The sequence below is a fragment of the Mauremys mutica genome, unplaced genomic scaffold (assembly GCF_020497125.1).
Source record: "Mauremys mutica isolate MM-2020 ecotype Southern unplaced genomic scaffold, ASM2049712v1 000111F_np12_subseq_6829429:6894231_obj, whole genome shotgun sequence".
In the NCBI taxonomy this organism is placed as follows: Eukaryota; Metazoa; Chordata; order Testudines; family Geoemydidae; genus Mauremys; species Mauremys mutica.
The window spans coordinates 39,249-63,504 of NW_025422854.1; the positions used below are offsets into that span (position 1 = coordinate 39,249).

The 24,256-nt window shown below is 45.0% G+C and overlaps 1 pseudogene; it reads right to left on the reverse strand.

The window, feature by feature from the left end:
* Positions 1 to 22,250, reverse strand: part of LOC123356971 — a 60,292-nt pseudogene extending 38,042 nt beyond the window's left edge.
* Positions 22,251 to 24,256: the final 2,006 nt, after the last annotated feature.

A 24,256-nucleotide genomic window follows, 5' to 3' on the forward strand; every position in this document is an offset into this window, starting at 1 on the left:
TGAAAGGAAAGCTTTTAATTGGTATTACTCTCAAACTGATACACTGCATAATGAACTGCTCTCTCATTCCTGTATTTGCACTGCTACATGATATGCCATGTTAAACAGAAAAAAAGGGACTTTCCTAGTCATTCCACACTGTGTTCGCTCTCCTGGTTTATTTCCTCCTATAAGGATGACCAAGTGTTTTAGGCACCTTTCTTATATTTAAATCCTCATTAGGAGCTCCTTGTTCCCCCAAAATGGATACCCTCTGCAGCGGGAGTTTTGGATGCACAAAGGAAGGGCTCACTTCTGGAAAAGCAGTGGGGGCTAGCAGATAGGGCACGATGCCGCAAGTCAGGAGACTGGTTTTTAATTCCTGGCTCTGCTGGGTGACCTTGGGCAAGTGACTTAATGTCTCTGTTTCCTCTCCCGCCCTTTGTCTGGCTTCACCTTTGGAGTCTGCCCTGAGTGAGAGATGGCCCATTGTTATGCTGGCCCAGGTGCACACCGGCCACCAATGTGATGAAAGGTGGCAAAATCTGGCCCTTTATTATTATTTCACAAGGTTCAACAGTTAAGAATCCAAAGCACATGCTTGAGCTGAAGCATGAGGAAAGCTGCCAGCAGTCCGGTGCAGCTGGCACATCTTACAAACTCTGGGCTAGTCAGATCCAGGGCTTTGATTCAGGGTCTGTTATAAAGGCAGGGGCCACTTGCAGAATTCAGACTGGCTGTGGATAATAAACACTTTCTGAGTGAGTGAGTGAGTGGATCCAGGATTATCTCCACAATGAACAGGTGGGGACACCAAAGAGAAAATTACTTAATTCCCAAAGAAGGGGACTGGGCATTTGGACTCCTGGGTTCTGTTCCCAGTTCAGTCAGTGATTTGGTGTGGGACAGCTGACTGGTCACTTCACCTCTCACAACAATCTACTCAAAGTGACCACAGCTATCAGAACCCAAGAAGGGGGGGTGGGGTGAAGATGTCTGGCAGTTTCCAACATTTTATTCCCCTCATTTAATGTATGAGCCAGACTGTGAATTTTCACTCCTGCGGCTGAGCAATTGCTCACCCCACAGACTGTAATGGAGCCTGATAGATGAAGATTTAGCCCACCAGGTTATATGGCCTGTATATAGGGCTTAGAACAGAAACGCCCCCTCAGCGTTAACCACAGAAGAGGGGTGCAGCAGGGGGTGGAACCACCAACCCACTAAGATGCTGCAAAGTTCTTTCCCACCAAGCGCAATTTCTCCTCAGCAGGCAGAGCCCAGAGAATTCACATGGTACAAGCATGGCAGTCACTCATTCAAAGGGGCACGATCTGCAACGTAAGCGATTACGGCCCACAACAGTGTACCTGAGTTATGAATGGCAAATTACAGAACCTCTGCTGGACAAAAGAGAGCCCGTCATCTACAGTCTGGACTACCTCGGGAGTAGCCAGAGCTGTAACGAATCTCACCGAGAATCTCAAGAAGCAGTTAAACTGAACCACGTTCTCGCTGGCGTCTAGGGCGAGCACAGTAGATGCATTTGCAAATCTTCCGACGTGCTAAGACCCTGATCCTCTGCGTTGTTGGAAAGATGGCAGTCAACAGCTACATCTGAGTAATCATCATAACAGTGGGCTGCCCCTTACTATGGAACATGCTGCCGCAGCACCTCTCAGCGGAGGAGCTCAGATTGCTTTGCAATCATTAGCTAACCAAGCCTCTCTGCATTCTCGTGCAGTATAATCCCTGGTTTACATGCCCACAGAGCTGCAGGATTCGATGCTGTGAGAGGCGAAGTGACCAGTCAGCTGCCTCACACCAAGTCACTGACTAAATTGGGAACAGAACCCAGGAGTCCAAATGCCCCGTCCCCTTCTTTAGGAATTAAGTAATTTGCTCCTTCGTGTCCCCACCTGTTCATTGTGGAGATAATCCTGGATCTATCCACCCACTCACTCACTTTGAAAGTAGGGTTTATTACCACTCAGTTTGAATGCTGCAAGTGGCCCCTACCTTTATAACAGGAGCCTAAATGATTTAGTGCCTAAGTGAGTTAGACTCCTAATGCCCATTGGAAGTCACCATCCAGTGGGACTTCCAATGGGAATTAGGCACTTAACCTGCTAAAGCACTTTTGTAAATACTAAGTGCCTGACTCCCATTGAAAGCCAGTGACTTTCAATGGGTGTTAGAAGCCTAATTCACTTAGGCACTTTTGTAGATGCCTAAATATCTTTGGAAATCTAGCCATTCATTAGGAACTTGGGTGTCTAATTCTTGTTGAAAGATGAAAGTTCCTAAATCACTTTTGGAACTGGGACTTAAGCATCTAAGCCACTTTAAAATGTTGCCCAAAGCCATATTTTGAGCTGGCTACTGTAGCTGCTCCCACAAATTTTGAGGAGTGCACCCATTTTGCAAATACACAACCACATTCACAGTCCTTTCTGCTGCTGCCTAGATACAATTATAAACCACAGTTTGGCCTAGCGTTGGGAATAATGGATCCAGCAGTTTATACAGCGAGCTAGAGATGAGTTCAAAATGCAGAATTCAGCTTCTGATTTCAAACACTCCCAGATTCTGGGCTATTCAGATCCAGGGCTTCGATTCAAGGTCCAGCATGAAGATGGGGCCACTTGCGGAATTCAGAACTGGGTTTTGATATTGAACATCTCCAAAGTGATTGGATCCAGGATGACCTCCACACTGAACAGAAATGAGTAAACAAATGATGAGCCTGATTCTTCTCTCCCTTCCACCAGTTGCACTGGTATAAAACACTAAAGACTTCACCTGTATCTACACTTTATTGCTACAGGGGCTCAACAACAGCTGGACCAATGTAACACTTTAATGTAGCCACTCACTACCGCAACGGCAGGGGTTCTCCCATCATTGTCGTTAATCCCCCACCACGGAGGCAGTACCCTAGGTTGACGGAAAAATTCTTCCATCAACCTAGCACTGTCTACACCAGGGGTAAGCTCAGCTTAACTACGTCACTCGGGGGGGTGTTTTTTTTTCCACACACCAGTGAAAGTTAGGTTGACCTAACTTTTTAGGCCTTCAATAAAACCTCGCCCTGGTTTATGCTGCTTGAAGGGAGGGGCGGAATTAAATCACAAATTGTATTTTTTGATCATGGATTGTATTTTTTGTTCTGACTTTTCAATATGTTCCTCCCAATGTTTTCCTCAGTGCCCCTGGGAACTGGGTGTTTCCAATAGTCTAATTTTAAGCAGACAGGTCATGTGTGATGTTCAGTTCAGGGCAGAAGGGAGTCGTGATTAGAAGGATCTCTAAGCTGTCTCCACAGGAATCATGCCCGTCTTTTAATTGACAAAGAAGACCCCTCCCAAATGCAGTCCCCTGCTTTATTTCCACATGAACTGGGCTTGTTTGAAATTCAACGTCCTTTTCCAAACGTGGAGCGATTTTCATGAGGACACACGCAGGGGAAAAGAGGCAGCAGAAGCTGGGGCTTGCTGGTTGGACAGGTAGTGCTGGGAAGAAACTAAAATTTAGTGTGGGAGGGGGAAATCATTCGAGATATTATGACACCCCCCTCCCCAGCAGAAGTAACTGTTAAGCTGTCTGAACTCTATTCTGCCCTCTGATGTGTGACTCGAAATCCGTGGAAGCCCTATGCCTACATCTGAGGGCCGCATTTAGTCTTCGGTATTTAAGGCCTCCTCTGTTCAATAAAAAATAGTTACCATAGAAACAGCCACATTGCAGAGTAGCCATTCTAACTCTGAAATACAGAGCACCTTTGCTTTATCCCTCTGCCTGATGCAGATGACATAAAATGCAGCCAGGCAAATATTCCCTCACTCCCAGGTTCTAGGATTCTTCTGGATGGTGGAAACGTAGAAAGTAGAGCAAGAGTTAAAAAGACACTCACCTACGTACGTGTTACTGCCTTCAAGCAAAAGTAGAGAGTTAGGAACCTCCAGCTAAGGCCAATCACTTTACAGCCATTCACTAATGAATCCTCGCTATGTAATATGTATTATGCCCACTTTACAGATGGGAAAGTTGAGATGCACAGAAATTCCTGCCAAAGTTTTCTAACTAGAGTGTCTAAAATGAGGCCCCCAAATCCATATTTAGGTATCTGGGTAAGTAGCAGGACTTTTAAAATGTATTGAGCTTTCACAGCTACTCGTTTGGGCCAATTCTCCCCTCACCTCTAAAGGTGTAAATCAGGAGTAACTCTGCTGAAGTTAATGGGATACAGCAGAGTAAGTGAGGTCAGAAGAGGCCCACTAATGTCAATGGGAGCTGTGGGTGTTCAACATCATTGGCAATCAAGTCCTCTATTTAGATGACTACATCTATAGTTAAGGGCCAGATTCTGCTCTCATTTATCTCATAAATCAGAGTAATTCTACTGAAGTCAATGGCTTTACTCCAAATTTACACCACTGTAACTGAGAGAAGAATGTGGTTCTAGGTGCACACTGTTAAGCATCCCAATCAGAAAATGTGTGCACTAGTGACATGGCCAAGGACAAACAGCAAGTCAGTGTCAGAGACTGAACTCTGGACTTTCCCCAGACCCAGTTCTATCAGCAGTACATTAGGCCATTCCACCTCACTAACCTCTGGCTGGCTGAGCAACCACTGATGTTCATTAATAAAATAAAAGGGTGTGTGCTAAAAAGCAAAGCCAGGGGAAGGGGTACTTACAAGGCTCCCATCCCCATGTCATCTGGGTGCCTCACAAATATTAATGCATTGAGGTAGGGGCGTGTTATTATCCCCATCTGTAAGAACTGAGCCATAGAGAGGTTAAGAGACTTGTCCAGGGTTCCACAAGAAGCCTGTGGTAGATGCAGGAACTGAAACCCCCATCTCTTGAGTCACAGTCCAGAGCCTTAGCTACAAAGCCAACCTTGCTCCTGGAAGGGGTGAAGGGTTGCAAGTTGATAAGGCACTTTAAGATAGTGTGATTAGCCATATTTAGGGTCCTAGAAAATTCACAGCCATGAAAAAGATGTCATGGAGCATGAAATCTGGTCTTTTGTGTGCTTTTACCCTATACAGTACAGATTTCACGGGGGAGACTGGTGTTTCTCATACTGGGGGTCCTGACCCAAAAGGGAATTGCAGGTGTGTTGCAAGGTTATTTGGAGGGGGGAGGGTTGTCACGGTATTGCCACCCTTACATCTGCACTGCCTTCAGAGCTGGGCAGCCAGAGAGCGGCAGCTGCTGGCTAGAGAGCAGCCGGAGAGCATCAGCGCCCTGCCAGCAGCAGCACAGAAGTAAGGGTGGCAATACCATACCATGCCATCCTTACCTCTATGCTGCTGCCTTCAGAGCTGGGCAGCTGGAGAGTGGTGGCCGCTGACTGAGGGTCCAGCTCTGCAGACAACAGCAAAGAAGTAAGGGTGGCAATCCCGTACCATGCCACCCTTACTTCTGCGCTGCTGCTGGTGGTGGCTCTGCTTTCAGACCAGGGCTCCTGGCCAGCAGCCACTGCTCTCCAGCTGCCCAGCTCTGAAGGCAGCGCCACCGCCAGCAGTGCAGAAGTAACGGTAGCAGTACTGCAACCCCCCCTACAATAACCTTGCCACCCCCCCCCCGCACAACTCCTTTTTGGCTCAGGATCCCTACAATTACAACACTGTGGAATTTCTGATTTAAATAGCTGAAATCAGGAAATTTACCATTTTTTAAATCTTATGACCATGAAATTGACCAAAATGGACCGTGAATTTGGTAGGGCCCTAGCCATATTACATACAAAGATAAAGAGCTTGAAGGAGCTCAGACAGAAGCGGATCAAATGTAAGGGATTAGCAGGGTGAGTCTACGCACAGCGTAAAGCAGCCATGCAAATAGCCGTCAGAAAGTTAAGGATCCCACCAGAAGGCTGATGAGAGTTATGGATGCGAAGGAACAGATGGAGTATAAACAACCTGGCAGGCTGCAACAAAATGGCGACGAGCAGGTTATTAAAGCACAGCATGCATCGCAAACGCCAGCCAAGCAATCAGCGCTCGGGAGCAGGGAAATGCTTACATTCAAGTTCGGCTTCTAAGTTAAACCAAAGCACGTCCGCTTTAACCAGCAGCGCCAACACATGCCCAGCTATTATGGGAGTCTGAGAAGGAAAAACCTATTAGGTCATCTAGTCCATCCCCTTCTTCCATCCAGTACTGTCCCCCTCCAAACCCTAAACTGGGTCTCGCTTACTTTTCAACTTCTCAAGAAGAGCTGGTCAAAAAAAAACAAATTGAAATGATCAGCATGACAAGTGTTGGGATAATTTTGCACCTTTTTTGGTCAAAATCTGGAAGAAAAATGCCATACAATTGGAAAAAGGGGAAAAATATTAATGTTTTACCCATTTTAAAAACATTTAAATTCTAACTAAAAGTGTCACTGAAATTCCAGATTGTGAATTTTTTTCAACCAGCTCTCATCATAAGGGGTGGTGCTTCCACTCCTGGCCTTAGGAGAGTCTGAATCCAAAATGATCCTTTCTTAAAAGTTCATCCCATTACCCAAGGTATTGATTAATACCATTGCTGGGACAGTGGTAGTATCCGAAGACACCAATCAGAATCAGGGACCCACCGTGCAAGGTGCTGCACAAACACATAGAACAGATGGTACGTGCCCCAGAGATCTGACAATCTAACATGCAACGAGTATAACCAACAATTAGAAGGTCTGGGGTAGAAGCCCAAGGGGAGCAGGAATAAGATCATCCAGTTACTGTGGTCTAGCTAGGTGCATAATTTGATGAATCCAAATCATTTAAAAGTTTTAAATAAATAAATTCCAGCAGCCTGCCCCAACCTAAATAATCTCTCGCCTCCATTTTTAAACACTTCTAGTACTTTGCATCTGATGCTCATCCATCATTTTATCCAAACTATACAGATTGGATGCGACTTTTAAAGGGGCTTCATTTTCAGCACTCATAGATTTTAAGGCCGAAGGGACCTTTATGATCAACTAGCCTGACTTCCTGCATAACACAGATGGTAGAATTTCACCCAGTAATTCCTGCATTAAACGCAGTAACTTCCAGTTGAGCTAATGCATCTCCTTTTAAAATATATCCCATCTTGATAAAAAGGGGCAGATCCTACACTGGAATAAACTGTTGTAGTTCTGTGATGGGGGGGGGGGGGAAGGTGTCTTCCCCAAAGACTTTAAGTGACGAGAACCCAACATATCCCTAGGCAAAATGTTTCCGTGGCTAATTCGCATCACTGTTAATAACCTGTGAGTTATTTCTTGTCTGAATTTGTCTAGCTTCAGCGTCCAGCTGTTGGATCTTGTTGTGTCTTTGTCTGCTAGATTAAAGAGCCAGCTACCATCCAGAATCTCCTCTCCAGATAGGTACTCATAGACTATTGGCAGGCTCAGCTGTCAGCATGCACAAATGCGGGAAGAGTAATACTGGTGCTACTGTCACAAGTTACACATGGAGAATCTGAGGCACAAAGGGGTTAGATTATTTATTGTTATCTGTATTAGTGCAGTGGCTATGAGCTGTAGTCACGGACCAAGCCTCCACTGTGTTAGGTGCTGTACACACAGAGAATAAAAAGGAAGTGCCTGCCCCAAGGAGCTTACAATCAAAGTATGAGACGAGACCACAGATGGATACAGACAGGCAGATGGGGAGTACGAGGAAACAATGAAACACTGCTGGTCAGCATGACAGGCATCGGTCTCTGCAGTCATGACATAGCAAAGACAAACATTCCAAGTTAAAGGCAGAGTGACCAAGTCCCAGTCTATGCTTGATCTCACGAAACACACTGCCTGTAAAAACTGTAGGATAGCTTTTCAAAGATGCCCAAGAGATTTAGGTGCACAAGCCTTGAGCTCAAGCCAGTTTTGTGTAATTCGCTCTGGCAATTTTGAAAATCCCATCCTCATTTGACATTTTTGTCTGTTTGGGGGGTGTTGGTTTTTTAAAGGATCGATATATTTTCCTACAGTAAAATGAGAAACAAAGTGTAGTGAAAACGTTAATAAAGCTTGTTTTGCAAAATATAACTTCTTTATACAGCCTGTTACAGGAGCTGTGGCTTGCCAAGCATACATTTAGTAGTAAAACACTCCGAATATTCACTAGCAGTTATATCCGTTTCCTCCCAAAGGATCCCATAGCATTTTACAAATCACATGCAACATCTGTGCCAAATGACAGTACAAGACGCATATAAAACGTCACCAGATAGGAAAGGGTAATATTTTTCACCCTATTTGTAGTAGAGAGGCAGTGTTGCCTAGTGAACAGAATACTGCATAGGGATGCCTGAGTTCTGGTACTGGCTCTGCCACTGGCCTGCTGGGTGACCTAGGCAAGTCATTTCTCCTCTCTGTGCCTCAATTTCCCCAACAGTAAAATGGAGATAATGGCACTGCCCTCCTTTGTAAAGCTGTTTGGAACTGATGGACAGACAGTGCCGTATAAGAGCTAGTAGTTATTAATATTATTGTACTTGTGTGCACTGATGACACCGGGGGCAAGTCAATGGAGTATGAGGCCCCAGTTAGAGCCTGCTCCTGCCCCACTGAAGACAGAGGAAGTTTTGCCGTTGAATGTAATGGGAGTATGATCAGACTCATCCATATAGGAGTCACTTTACCAACCACAGAATGGCAAGCATCGCTCTGGAATTGGGCTGCAAAGTGCAACAATGGCTCTATTCTTCCTCTGGAGACTGACATGGGTGACGGGTATCATAGCTCAAACAGCATGGTGTGGCCCAGCCCATGCGCCGCCCCCAGGTCTCCTCCTGCCTGCTTCCAGTTCCCTTCCTGCTCTTCTGTAGCCCAGAGGCTGAGGCCGGGGCGGGCAGGCTGAGGCCGGTGCTCGCAAGGCCTGGGGCTAGGGGCGCCGCCTGCCCAGTGCTCCAAGGCTGGGGGCACTGCGGCCATGCCGCACATCTGGTGCTCCGGGGCAGGGATTGGGGGTGCTTTGGCCATGCTGCTCACCCACCCGGCACTCTAGGGCTGAGGTTGGGGGCGCTGGGACCAAGCCGCCAGCCTGGCGCTCCAGGGCTGGGGGCGCTCGAGTGGCCTGGGGGGCCAGCGGCTACCGTGGGGGTGCTCTGAGCTCCAGCAGGCGAGGTGGGAGTGATAGGGGAGGGACCTCGGGCAGCGGGTGGAGCAGGGGCTAGTCTCGTCCAACAGATCATCCACATGTGCACAACTGAAACTGCAAAAGTAATTCAGACCCCAATCCTGCAAAACGCTTAAGAATGTTCTTAACTTTAAGCATTGACTTCAACTGGATTACTTATGCGCTTAAAGACATGCGTAAGTACTTTGCTGGATCAGAGTCGATGGAATATAATTACCCAAACCAGAATTTACCGAGTACACCAGAGTAGAAACTTCCACTTTTGCAAAAATGCCCCCGGATCTTTAACAATTGCACGATCTCTGTTTTACAGCTCATTTAACAGATGACAGCTATAGCACCATGGAGCCCTGTTGCACCATGTGGAGGAAATAGTTCTCCTCTGACTTTCAGTGAAGAGCAACACCTTCTGGATCACCACCACCACCACATTTTTGAGTATCTAAGGTTTTCCTTGGAGGTCTCTCATCTAAGGAGCGCAGCCAAGTCAGACACTGCTTAGTTCACAAGAGCAGATGAACCCATCATCAGCTGGGGCAGCTGCTGGCTTTTTTTAGTTCGTGCCCAAGTCCCCACCAGTGGCAGGACATTTTCAAACCGCACAAACGCTGAGGCCTTATTGCTTAGTTAAAAGATTTTTGTGCCAGACATTTAGACCATGGGCCTGATCCTCCTCATCCTTATGTTGGTGTAAATCAGGAGTAACGCCGATGAAGTTAAGCCAGCATAAAAGCAATGTAGGAGAGGAGGAGCAGGCTCGGTATGTTTTGAATGAAGGCGTTCTGGACCTATTGGCTGAGTAAATGAAATGCGAGCTTTTGTCAGCCAGATTCATCTTGTCCTCGTGTCCGTGTGTCACGAAATCCCAGCTCCAATGAAGTGAACGGAAAAAACTCCCCATTGAGTTCAGAGGGGCCAGGATTTCAGCCATTATTTTAAAATAATAGCAGTCAAATAAAACCAAACTAAAATAATGGGAGGAAAAAAGAACCAAGATAGGCTTCAAAATATTGCTCCTGCTGAAATCAGTGGGAGTTCTGCAACTGACTCACGGAAGCAGAAATAGACCCCAAATCAGAACCTAAGCCAGATCATCAGCTGGTCACCAGTGGAGTAACTTCACTGACATAAGTGACTCAACAGAGCTACCCTGACCTGGCCCCTTGCAGTCAAATGTTCCCTCTCACCCCCAGTTCTGGAGACTGACATAAAATGAGACACGGACATGAGTCTCTCTGGTTTTGCAAAGCAGATGCCTGACTGATGGTGGCGTTTTCAAAGCAAAACAAAAACCACCCTGTGCTTTACTCATTTGCAACTGAAACAAGAAATGGGCCCGGAGCAGAAATATTTATCCAATCCCCCCACCATTTAATGGGTGTTGGCCCTGCTTTGAGCAGGGGGTTGGACTAGATGACCTCCTGAGGTCCCTTCCAACCCTGAGATTCTATGATTCTATGACCACCGATGCCCAGAATCAGGGGCAATCTCCCACCACAAGGCACCTTAAAAGTGGGACTCACTGAATCTAAAAACACAGTCCTGATGCCATCATGAAAGTAAGCGGACATAAGTTTGCATCCTGAGAAGAGAGGATCCCACAGCCAGAAGTACATTCAAAAAAGCTTTTTTTTGTGCCTTGCCAGGAATATTCTGAACTCTTTCAGACATGGAATATGATCAGGAATAAAAATAAGGATCAGCATCACCACTTTGTGGTCTAATCCTGGCATCACTATGGTTTGACCTTGAAACAGATAAATGAAATAAAAAGTGTATATTCAGAATTGTTAGTAATACGGGGACCGTGACTGGACATCACCTTTGTGCAGACAGCCAACGCGAGGCCTATGCATCCCTTACGTGTTGGTTATAGTCTCAAAATAGGGCACAAATGGGACTTCAGTGAGCATGGGCTTTGCATTAGCCCTCTGCCAGATGTGGATTTCACCCAGAGAGTTTCAAATAAAATTGTTCTAATTAAAGTGTTTCTTAGTTAGACCACAGAGTCCTGAACCCTTCCTGGAGAGTTGGTTGCACTTGTCTTTGGAAAGTGAAAATCAATGATGGGAGATTGGGCAGGAAGAGTGATCTAGTAGGTAGAGCCTGGGACTGACGAGATCTGGCTCTGACACTGGCCTGCTGTGACATCTTTGCCAAGTCATATCCCCTCTCACTGCCTCAGTCTCTTGAGCTGTAAAATGGGGATAATTATACTGTCCTTGTTTGTAAAGTGCCTGTAGCTCTACCGATGAAAAGTGCTATATAAGAGCTAGGTGTTATTGTCAGCAGACAAGCACAAAGCGGCTGTCTTTCCTAGCACATAAATAAAATATAAACCAGGGGTTCTTTAAAGGGCACAGAATTACATAAATGAAGGACTGGAAGGGACCTTAAGAGGTCATCTAGTCCAGCCCCCTGCGCTGAGGCAGGACAAAGTAAACCTAGCTCATCCCTGACAGGTGTTTGTCCAACTTGTTTTTAAAAACCTCCAGTGATGGGGATCCCACAACCTCTCTGGGAAGCTTATTCCATTCCTTAACTAACCTTCTATGTAGAAAGTTCTTCCTAACAGCACCAACAACAGAGTAAAGTCATCCCTGTGTAAGGGGCCAGCACCAGACATCTGTAATTGCTTAGCGCCCATGTAACCCTAATTTGGGGGACGCAGTAGTTTGTGAGTGATGCACTGGTCTTGTACTGACTCGCTGCACAGTGGTGAATTCCACCCCCATAGAGAGTAATGATGAAACCTATATTTAAAATGCTTGGCGAATAGGCGAGGGGGAAGCAGGGGAATAGGCAATGATGAAGGAAGGGATGCAGAAGATTTGCTAGGAGATGCAGTGCACACCTGCTAACAGGCTCCATGAGACAGTGGTACAACATTCACTCATCAAACGAGTAGGTTATCAGCTGAAGGAAGGCAGAATGAGGAGAGAGGTGACTAGGTGGTCATGGCGCAGGTATGGCAGTACAACCATCTAGCCTGTATCTTCTGGCCTTCTTATTGCACCTATCACCAGCATATCTCTTCCACAGACTTAGAGCAGCATTTTATCACTATGTTCCAGTCCTCCTAGCTGTGCAATGGAACTAACAAAGCTTCCCTCGGTGTTTGTGATGTACCTTTTGATCTTCAGATGGAAGATACTCTTGAAATCCAGAGTATTACAAAAATGGCAGTTTAGATCACCAAAAAAATGAATGCTGACTCAAGAGAGGGTGAGCACAAAATATTCTTTGCCTGACACATATGGCCAGCTATTATAATCTCCTCTGCACGGTCTGATCTTGCTCTCATTGAAATTCATGGGATTTTGCCATTGATTTCTATGGTAGCCGGACTGGACCTGGAATGTGCAGCTTCTTGGGACAAACACAATAAAGGAACTAAGGGTTTCTGAAAAGATTTGACCAACAATAGGGTGAAACCTACCCCAGTGCAGAGAGCCAGTATAAGGACTTTGAAACACTGGTCCTACTGTGTGCTGTACTGGTCAACCCAACTTTAAAAAATGGTATTGCAGAACTGGAAGGAGTTTAGAGATAGGTGATAGGAATGATCCTGGGCTCCTAGGAAGAGAGGCTGACAGATTGGGGCAGTTCGCCTTAGAAAGCCAATGGATAGGAGAGGACATGGTAAAAGTATATACAGTTATGAATGGTCTAGAGAAGGTAGATTGGGTGCTTCTGTTCTCCCTGTCTCGTTACACAAGAAGAATGGGATCTTCTATTAAAGTAAAAGGTGGGAAATTCAAAACTGATAAAAGGTGGAACTCATTGCCACAGGAAGTAACTGAGGCCAAGAATTTAAGAGATTGGATATTTATATGGCAAAATCAAGAATATTCAGAGTTCTCATAATCACTGACAACAAAAAATTGGAAGGGATTTTAAATTTTGTGTTTTGGGGCTGAAACCAATCTCTGACTATTACAGACCAAGATGAGACTTAAGTGGGGGTGGAGGCAGATTACCCCGCATCCGCTTACTGCAGGGTTCTTTCACCTTCCTTTGGTGCTGGAGACAGGATACTGAACTAGATGGACCTTGGGTCTGATCCAGTCTGGCAATTCCTATGTTCCTAAGTCCCACTTAAACCTACTTTGAAGACATAAGTGGGGGTCTTTCACACAAGCCTTACTTAGCAATGTGCTTTAAAACTTGAGGTGGGAGAAAACAATGCCAAGCACCCCCTACTCCCATAATAATCTTTGACTCCAAGGAGTCAATTTTCCAAATGGAAAATCTGTAGAACAACAAAACCCTTTTATTTCAGTTTATGCAAAAATCTCACGTGTGACTTTTCGCAGCATGACCTACTAGAGCATCACTTTCCTAGCAGAGTTAAACACAAGATGCTATTCACTCCTGACGTATTTATTCATCGGTGGCTCTCAAATTAAAGAATAAATGGGTCTCTTTTACCTTGAATACTTCCATTGGAAGAGGAAACTTTGCTGCATCATTAAGGGATTTTTCCAGAGCGCATTTCCACTCAGATATATTCTTCAGAGAATAGATTTCTAAAACAACAACAAAAAAAATCACATAATTGTTTAAGGACGAAACACTCCTGTAGCATGTTAATCCCATACACCATGTAATGGTACAATCCCAGTAAAACCAACAATGCAGTGTATACCCTGTACTGTGTAGTTCTGGTAAAAACAACAAAGAAGAATGACTCCACTCACACAGAGCCAAGGAGCAATGTACTTTATTTCCTGAAGAAAAACAAACCAAAACAAGACCATGAACACTTTTCAGGTTTTTTGTCAAAAAGCCAAAACTTGAATTTTGTTTTTGAAAACCAAAAACTGAACTTGTTTTAGGTTTGGCTGCCAAAAACTAATATTTTTGCTGTTTGGGGTTTTGCAACCAAAAGCCGAAACATTTTGACAAAAAAAGGGGGAATGTTCTCATAAACACTGTTCTCGCTGGTAGTAGAAAAGGCACTTTTTGTTATTAAAAAAAACAATAAAAATTTGCAACCAGCTCTATACACAGACATACTTGGCAATATAACATCACCCAACAACCCAAGAAACAGTATTCACAACTGAAATACAGTTATACTACAGCAGCTTCTTTAAATAGATTTAATATCGTTAGTTATATTACCAAATCCTTTAGTGATTCATTCCAGTAAAATGCCTATGAATCATCTACTGTAGGGACAATACAGTGATGGAGAATTTTATATTGGCTGTACTTCTGTTCTAGGAAACATATTGTTATCCAGCACACAACAAGTTATTGCAGAACATTCATCTCAAGCTCTTAAAGTTACGAGATAGACAGATAGAGCGCAACAATTATTAAAATGGAAATGAACAGAATAGGCTTGAATCCAGATAGGGGAATAAACAGACTGCAACTCCAATGGTGTCAGTGTAGATATGTACACCAGTGATGCGTTTGGCTCAATTTTCATTTGAAATTCTATGCTTAGAACAGCCGCAAAGATTTACGGCTGCATCTTACAATTCTGAACCGGGGGGGTGGGGAGAAGGAATTGGCAAGCACAGTTTTCACCTAGCATTGAAGCTACAAAGGAATGTTATGCTCTGATCTCAGCAGATTTAAGACCTTATCAAAACAGGATTTGCAGAATCACTCACTGGAAGTGGATGCATTTATACATCCACTACATCAAACTATCCAACTTCAGACAGACATCAAGGGTATGCATATGAATTTAAGCGCACTTAGAGGGACATGTTAACCTTTTAAGGCTATATTTTTAATTCTTTGCCTGTCTGGATTTCAGTGTGAACACACATTTGGATCCTCTGTTTACAGTACAGATTGCGGCCGGAGTCCTCTGTACCAAGAGCACCTTTTAAGCGATTGTTACTCAGGGTGCCTGTTACGGCAGGTGTCCCTTTCCTTTTGGAAGCACCGCTCGCCCTGGGGTTGCGTTAATAAAGTGACCCAGTCCTGCCACCCTTCCTAGCATGAACAGCCCTGTTGCCAAGGGGAATGCTCACATAGGTAAGATGTATTCACACAGGGTTCAGTCAAGCAAGGGGGAATGTGCTGCTGCACTGCCCCAGGAGCAGACCAGGAAGCAGACACTGTCTCCGACAGTCGCAATCTGCCTACAGGTCTCACCCTGCCCCAAGCCTATGCCTGGTGCAGTGTACTTCCCATCCCTGGCATAGCTGGTGCACTGAGGGGGGTAGAGCCATGGCTCTGTCCCACTCCCTGCCCCATCCCACCCACGCGTGAGTAGGTGTGGCTGGGGGAATACACACAGCCCAGCACAGGCTGCTTCCTGGTCTGCTGGTAGGATCCTGCCTGGGCTGTGATTCTGGCCGGCCCCTAGGTATGCTGTTGCAAAGAGCAGGGAGTCTCCTTTAGTCTCTCCCCTGCACTCGACTCCAGCGTGTGAGAGGCAGCTGGCACCTTGCAGGGACAGCCCCATGAGGATTCAGGGCTGGATCATGGTCAGCCCCATGCAGATGGGCCGTGTGCAGGAGAAAGACTTGCCTCTAGTGGTGCAGCATCACCGAACCTTGGGACCGTCAGCCCATCCCACCCACCCACAGATGCAGAGCCCGCGGGAATGAATGCTTCTCTGAAATGGAGTTGCTCAGAGAGTGCCAGGATGCCAAGGGACCTGGGCTCTAGTCTGGGGTTTGTTGCTAAAAAGGAAGGCTCTCTGGGCATCTCTAGGCTTGGTCACTGTCCGGCCATCTCCCTCCATTATTCCTTCCCAGCCATCTGTTTTTATTTTCCGTTTGTTAAGCTTCAGGTTAAGATGATTCTCCCTGCCCCTCTTCAGATTGATCTGCAAAAGACAGCTGTCAGCCAGGGGATAGCTCAGTACCCAATTCAGCAGCCTCTGGCCCAGGTGAATGGGAGATTTCTCACTTGGCATAGGGATCGGCCTTCCAAGGCCAGCGGCCACTGAGTGCTGAATTTCTGGATCCCTAAATCAGTGCTCTTTCATCTTGCGGGATATACAGTTTGCAATCAGAGACCGGCACCCGGTACACAACACTGTAACCATCTCGATTTTATTTTGAATGTTATGATATTTCTTTCCTTACAGACCCCCTTCCTGGAGGCATTTATTACGTGGGAACTTCAGTTTTCATTAAGAAAAGAAAAAGTAATTTCTGGCTCCGATAGCTGCTGGGAAAAAAGCTTGAAAATGGGACCCCTAAAGGCTCAAAAATCAGAAAACAAATAAAAAAGAACCCAACAGTTATGATTTTTTTTTTAAATCTCAAGGTTTTTAAGCCAATCTTGTGATTCTTGGGAGGCGGACTCGGATTTTTAAACACTTGGGGTTGGCAACACTGCAGATGCAGAACCTCACTGGTTGTAGAAGCAATGCCATTACACCAGTTGGTGTAGGAGCTATGCCATTACACCAGCTGAGGATCTGACCCCTGGTGTTTCCTTAGCTTCTTATTGTGTTTTATATTTACTAATGGCCTGCAATGTTTTATGTTTCCTACAGTGGCTGCAATGGGCGAGAGTTAGTCGAGTGGCATTTATTATTCTTCCATTTGAGTAGGGTGAAAATCAGTTGCAAAGTTTTGGTGCATACTCAATGAGTCTCAAAAGATAAAGGCACATCTTACCAGTTTGCAGTAACCAGCGAGTGATATTATGAACGCATTTCATTAGATAGAGGCAGTTAAGTTATGTTGGCAAGTTTATGGACACTAAATCGCAGCGTTTAAAAGAGGCATAAAGCATTCTCTTTAAGTGATAGTGTTGCAGACAATTGAACAAAGTGTGCCGTGTCAATTTGTGTTGAGTGCAACAATAAATAACCAATTAAAATGTCTGCTGATTCATTCTTTAACTAGAAGTTCGCATGAAATAAGGCAATCTCTCTTTGTATCAAAATCTGGTTGCCAGATTTCAAGCTGGTGTCATTTCAATGGTGCTGCGCCAATTTACGTCAGATGAGCATCTGATCCCAGGAATCCAAACTCATCTGGGGTCAGAGCCTCGCCCCATTCCAGCTCCTTTGTGCCAGATAAATGGACTTAAGGGGACCCCCAAACTCAGGGGTTCTCAAACTGGGGGTCGGGACCCCTCACCGGCTCGCGAGGTTATTACATGGCGAGGGTCGCAAGCTGTCAAGCTCCACCTCAAGCCCCCACTTTGCCTCCAGCATTTATAATGGTGCTAAATATATAAAAACATGTTTTTAATTTATAAGGGGGGGGTCGCACTCAGAGGCTTGCTATGTGTAAGGGGTCACCAGTGCAAAAGCTTGAGAACCGCTGCTCAAACTCCTGATTCCAGCTGGGGAAGGATACCACCCTAGTGCAGGCACTGTGGCAGACAGCCAGAAGGGCTGCCTTCTGAGGACACCCTCGTAAGCCTTGCACAGGGGGCATGCCAAGGACGGGGGGAAGAGGCGTGTTTTGGGGGGTAGGCCTGTCTCAGTTCTGAGCAACGCTGTGCTCCACAGGGCAGCCATCACTTAAATAGGGCCCCAGGCCTTCTCCAGACCCAGAGCAGCCCAGGCTTGGGAGGGCAGAAATGGTGGCGTAAAGTCGCCTTTTCCCTCCTCCCCCCAGAGTCGACGGGAGCGCGTTCGGAGTTCGATATATCGTGTCTAGATGAGACGCGATATAACGAACTCCGAGAATTCGATTGCTACCCGCCGATCCGGTAGGGTACCCTTAGATTATATAGAAAATCTACGGTAGAGCAGGGAATTGAACCAAGGTCACCTAGGTCAGAGTCTGAGCCACAAAACCCATCCTCATGCCCTTAACCAAATCCGCCAGCCTAATGGGTTTAAATTGAGTAACTTGTGGTCAAAAAAAACATGACTGATAAACTAGAAGAAACGAACAGCAGATCCACAGAATTCTCAGTAAATAAACAGGTTTCAGATGCAAATGATGAGAGCATATTTTTAACGAGCCATTTTACCTGCAGGTGGGTCCAGTCTGTATTTATTCTCTTGACACCAACCGACTGGTCGAAGTCTGCAATCCAAGTAAAACAACCACTGGTCATAGGATTTCAGTCTCCTCCAATCCCACATAGCGAAGGCGTAATCTTCCTCCAACATTTTCAACCACACTAACTATCCAGTACTGAAAAGGGTTCTGGGAATCCTGCTGCAGCTCTATTAAGGAATCAACCTGTAATGAGGTCTACGGGGTTTTTTCCTCGCAGAGGCTGTTTGAATAGAAGCAAAACTCCTTATTTTAAATTTTATTTGAAGACGTCTCAAGGAAACAGATGACAGCAGAAGATTATTTTTGTTTTTCACACCATCATCCAAGCTATCAGCAAACAGTCTGTTCTCCTCTTTTACCCAACGGCTTCCAAGTGCAAATTCAGAAGAAAACAGAAAACAACAGTTGGGACTAATTTCTCAACCAACAAAAAAATAAAATTGCGTGTTGGATCCTTTAGGATTCTTAAGAATCCATCTAGTAGGATTCTTCTTAAGGACTCAGGGCCCAGTCCTGCTAGGGGATTTCACCCTCACCGACTAACTGGAGTTTGGGGTGTAATATCCCATCACAGGAGTGGGCCTTGAAATCAACCTTAGAAGGCATCAGAGCATGATCCTGAAAGCCCCCTGTGCACAGATCTCTCATTCACCATGGACTTGATCCTCCTCCCACTGCCATCAGTGGCAAAAAACCTCCCACTGATCTCAATGCGGGGAAGATTGGGCCATCCAGTGGGAATTTGAAGGTCACTAGGTCCATGGAAGACTCCCATTGACTTCAAAGTGCATGAGTTCAGGTGCTAAAAGAGAGCGGTTTTCTGGATCAAGCCCTCATCGCTGATTTAAAGTGAAACAAGAAGTTCCAAAGAAGATGTGTATTTTCTTACACACAGAGCACGGTTCTAAGGCCCCGATCCTGCAAACACTGAAGCACAGACTCAGCTTTACCACTGCAGTACCGCCAACCTCAAGCACTCAAATCCGTGAGTATGGATCTAAAAAAAATGATGTGTTTGGGTTCAAAAATCATGAATGGGGTTTTTCCATAAAATAATATATTTTGGATTCTTTTTTATTTCCCTTCGGGTTTCTGAGCCTTTAGAGTGCACTTGCCTCACATTTTCAAGCTTTTCTCTGAGGTCTAGAAACATACATTTAAAAAAAAAATAAATGAAAGCTAAGATTCTCATGTACAAATCTCTTGATTCCAGGAGTTGGGGCTTTAAGAAACACACTAAAAAAATCATTTGTTTCATGATAAAATTCCAAGAGTTGGCAACCTTGTTTCTTCAAGCAGTCCCAATTGCTCACAGCAATAAAATTAAGCACATGCATATGTGTTTGAAAGATCAGGGCCTAAATTGTTAGCTGTTTGTGTACCAAGCCTGTTGAAAGAAACAGACAGTAAAAAACCAATAGCCTTTATAGGGATTTCTAAAAAATTTTGCAAATCAGAGAGAGTTTGAAAATTATTCATACTAGGGCTGGTTGGGAAAAAAAGGGAAGTGGTATTTCAAAAAAATTGTCCCTTTTTTTCCTCTTTCTTTTTTTTCCCCATTCAAAATAATTGCAAAAATTTGAAATTCAAACTTCAGCCAGCATTAGAGTTGATCAACAAAATGGAGAGGTGGGTTGGAATCACAATATTCCTTTTGTAATTTGTTCCCTTTAAAATTTGAAATTGTGTAACATGAAAATTTCCAACCTGCTCTGTGAATAGTTGATACATCTCAGTGCAATACATTTGCTTACAGTATTAGCAACTTTCTTATTGTATTTATTAAATGCATCCATACAATCTCTTAAAGGATCATGTCATGGCAAAATGCTGTTTCTAAATACTGTATAACAAAAATCATGGAATTCTGATTTAATGTCATTTTTCTTCCATACAATTGCTTCAGTGCAATAAAACATTCCTTAACATCAAAGGATATAGTAACACTGTAATGACAATTTATTATAATAGATGCCTGGCCATTATAAAGCTAATAATATTGCTTCTCTGATCTGCGTGCTAGAAAGCTAAGCCAAACAATCAGTTGTCACTTATCCATGAGAGCAGAATGCTAACATTAATATTTGGATTTGTATTGAGTATTCATTTTGAAAGTAGAGCAAGAACCCTTTTATGAACAGCTCCAGTACAGAAAATTACCTTGTTAAATCAATATGCAATGATAACAATGATCTGCAGTGCTGATTAACAGTGAATTCTATTACCAGTGGGTTACAACACACAGCATGACGTACTGTATTACCCACATACCTCACACATAACAGAGCCATAACACCATTAAACACAAGATTGCAAATGGTTTCTATCCAAGCTGCTGTTTCCGCCCTCCACACTTCTGCCCTTGTTGCCTGCCTGTTTCTTCTACCAACATCAAAGGAGGTAGGGTGGAGCCTACAAGCGACATGGGGGCTTATTCTGAATGGCTACATTAGAGAGCTTACAGCTGCACTGCTGTAAACCTGCTAGTGTAGCCATGCCCTGTTTCTTTGAAAGTTTAGGATTTTTGGCCTTGTGGACTGAAAAACCCTGGTGTTATTCTACTAAGTCTACCCTGTGGCTAACTAGTGAAGTACCCGCCCTCGTTAAAAATGAGTGCATGTGTTTGTGAGTTGCACGAGTGGGCAGAAACAAAGTGATCAAAGCGAGGACTATCTTGAAATGCAGCTGCATTCTTAAGGTAAACAAGCGTTTACACAGATGTAAACCACATGTTTACTTTAACTCTGGATCCATCCAAGACAGGGCAGAAGACCAATCTCCTCCAGAGTCTATCCCAGCACTGCAGATCCTGCAAACCTGTTCTCTACCTGCCTGACCTCTAGGCAGCGCTACAGCACGTATTGCAAGCATCTCTAGCACCCCAACTGCTACTGTAAGTGATTGCTCCTGCAGGAAAAAGCGTTCTCCAAAACCCCAAGGCAGCATTCAGTTGAGAGCACAGAGGGAAGCTGCCAATTTCACACGGTTTCAGGATGAAACCATAAATGGGCCCAAGATTTACTCGAAGGAGACTGTGCGCCTCAGCACATCTTCCCACGAACCTGGTCTGGCATTGGCGCTTTTAAGTGAGCCCAGCACTGGGTGAGTTTGGCAATGGATGTTGTTCACCCTGCGAACATTGCTCGGTGCCTAGAGCTTCAACCATCTGGCTGTGTTTTTACATGTCCCCATCGTCTCACCTGAGCAGATAACAGAGAGACTCCCTATTGCTAACAGCGCTTTTGTGCGCTAATCGCCAAATCCTGTCCCCAGTGAGTAACTGGGACTTTGCGCTGGGGAGATCCATGGGGTCAGAGGGAAAATGAATTCTCCCTGCATGGGCAGAGCCACCCCACAGCTTTGTCTAGTATCAATCTATGGACTGACCAGTGGGTCCAGCGAATCCCCACCCCCACTTGTCTGCTGGCCCGACACCCTAACACCGGCTGGCTGGAGAGACCTGTAGCGCTGTGCTCCATGGTGAAGACCCCTCAGGCCCCTCCCTCAAACTCCACAATGAAGAGATGTAGATTCTTCTGCCTTTGGGGCTTCCTGTGTCTCTTACTTGGGCCTACAGGTGATATGATGAACTCCCTCCTACAGGGTTCCAATAGGAAGACTCCTTTGACCTCAAGGGGCACTGGATCAGCCCCATAAGGTTATGTCTACACTGTAGCTGAGAGGTGTGATCCTAGCACAGGCAGACAGATTCATGCTAGCTCTCCTTAAGTTAGTGCGCTAAAAATAGCAGTGTAGATGTTGCAGCAGGGGTGGCGGCTCAAGCTAGCAGCCCAAGACTATGCTTGCCTGCCCCCGGGGTCCAAGCTGAGGTGGTTACCCCAAGCCGCTGCCCCGCTGCGATATCCACACCTCTATTTTTAGCGTGCTAACTTAAGCGGAGCTAGTGCGAGTCTATCTACCTATGCCAGGATCACAGCTCCCAAGTGCAGTGCAGACACATCCTAAGGGGATACACAGACATTGCAAGCACAGAGCCCTATATTTTAATGGTTGAACATCGCTATAATATCAATACAGGTGTCACATTATTAAATATAAACTGCAATCTAATACATACGCCTTCCAGTAAATTTGCAGGTGCCGTTTCGGGAACCTGTCAGATCGTGTATAAGAAAACGCCGTCCAGTCGGTTGTACTTCTCTTTGATTGCTGGGGGAGGAAATAAAAGAAACATTTAGCACTGCAGTTGATGCCATGTACATTATAGAGCCAATTTCCATGGTCAGGACCAGCATGGCCATTATCGGCTCTGCGCTGTTGCTGTATCCAACAGAAAACAGAGCTAAGAGTTTAAAGTTTTTAGATGCAAATACAGTTTGCACTATGAAAGAACAGGCCCCAGAGAGTCTACACGCACACCCTCAGAGTCAGATCCTCAGCTGGTGGAAGTAGGCGTCGCTCCACTGAAGTCAAGGACCTTGATTTACACCTGATGAGGAGGCGGATGCAGCATCCCAGCAGCATCTTCCCAATTACATTCTTCATATTCACCACTTAGGCTCACACTTGTCATAAAAGGTATCTTTGAATGTTTTATAAATCACCTCAGAGGACAAAAGCCATGATCACATCCAACTCATTGACAAGGCATTAATATGGAAACTCCACACAGCATTCTTCCCAGGTAACAGACAAAGCAGCCCTTAGGACATCACTAAACTAGCTAATGAATAAATATGTTTGTGAAAAGCTAAGGAAGGATTGAACCAAATTCCTAGGTACTTCTATTCTGCTTCACAATATCTGATCCATTATCTTCTAGCCAATCCATATCTTCTTAGGATCCAGCATTAAGTAATTTTTGTTACATTTAGGCTGGATACTACAAAGTCATCTGTGGGATTTAGATACCCAATTCCTTTTAAAAGGAGTAGAATCCGGGCGCTCAAGCCCCTCCAGCAACTCAGAAAACCTCAGCCTTAGCACAAAAAACCTCCTGTAATTAATCTTGTGTGTTTGCAACTGAAGAGCTCTGAGGATACATTCTAATTTCACCTGCCTATAATTGGGAGTTAGAGATCAGATTTTTTCTCAGACCTAATTTACACAAGGGTTAGATAATATACTGATAAACAGAATACTGTTCTATTTCTAAATGTAGCAATGTTAGCTGCAAAAGAAAAAAAAATATTGTCAATGGAAAATAGGAAGCAACTGGATAGAGGATTTAGAGACCAACCATCCCCTAGCGGCATGCAGCAACTACAGTGCTAAAAATACAGGGTCAGATCCTCAGCGACTGTTGGCTGGCATAGCTCCACTGACATCAATGAAGCTATGCCAGCTTACACCAGTGGAAGATCTGGCCCAACCGATGTGGAATCCTTTTGTTTGCGGTCTGAGAAACTTTCAGATTAGCCAAGAAAGAGCTTGAAGTCCTGCTTGTAAGTCGTGGAAATCATATATCCTTTACATTTTTGTACAGTACCTTCCACACAGGATTTTCTAAGTGCTTTGTAAATATTAATTAGATGCCATACCTGAGAGGTAGGTATAATCCTACAGAAACCGAGGCAGATAGCGGTTGCATGCCAAGTTTCCTGACAAAGTGCCTGCCCTTTTGGAGGTGCAATATATACCTGCAAAACTTCTGCTGGCTTTTTTTGCAGCTGCAAAACATGTTGTTGCTGCAAATCTGAATGCCTGCACTTCTAACAAGCCCATCTGCACTTGTGGTCAGCTAGCTAGAGTGGCAAATATTCAGATTTGTACAGCATTTCAAGGGCAGACACAACAGTGCAAGCACAAATGTTGCAGGTTCAATTTTCATAGAAGATTAGGGTTGAAAGGGACCTCAGAAAGTCATCTAGTCCACCTCCCTGCTCAAAGCAGGACCAATCCCCAGACAGATTTTTACTGCAGTTCCCTAAATGGCCCCCTCAAGGATTGAACTCATAAGTCTGGGTTTGGCAGGCCAATGCTCAAACCACTGAGCTATCCCTCCCCCTTTCAAGAGGAGGAGTCCAGGCCTCAGAACTTTTAAACAAGTACTCTTTAGTGACTTGCCCAGGGGTGCCAAGTCAGTCTATGCCACAGCTCGTATGAGAAATAACTCAGAACTTAAAGCACCATCTTGGGAACTGATTTTCTCTTACACTCCGGCCACTACACTGCTCTGGTGGCAGAGAAGGGCCTTAAAGGCTATGTTTATGCAGCAATCACAGGGTACAACTGCACCTC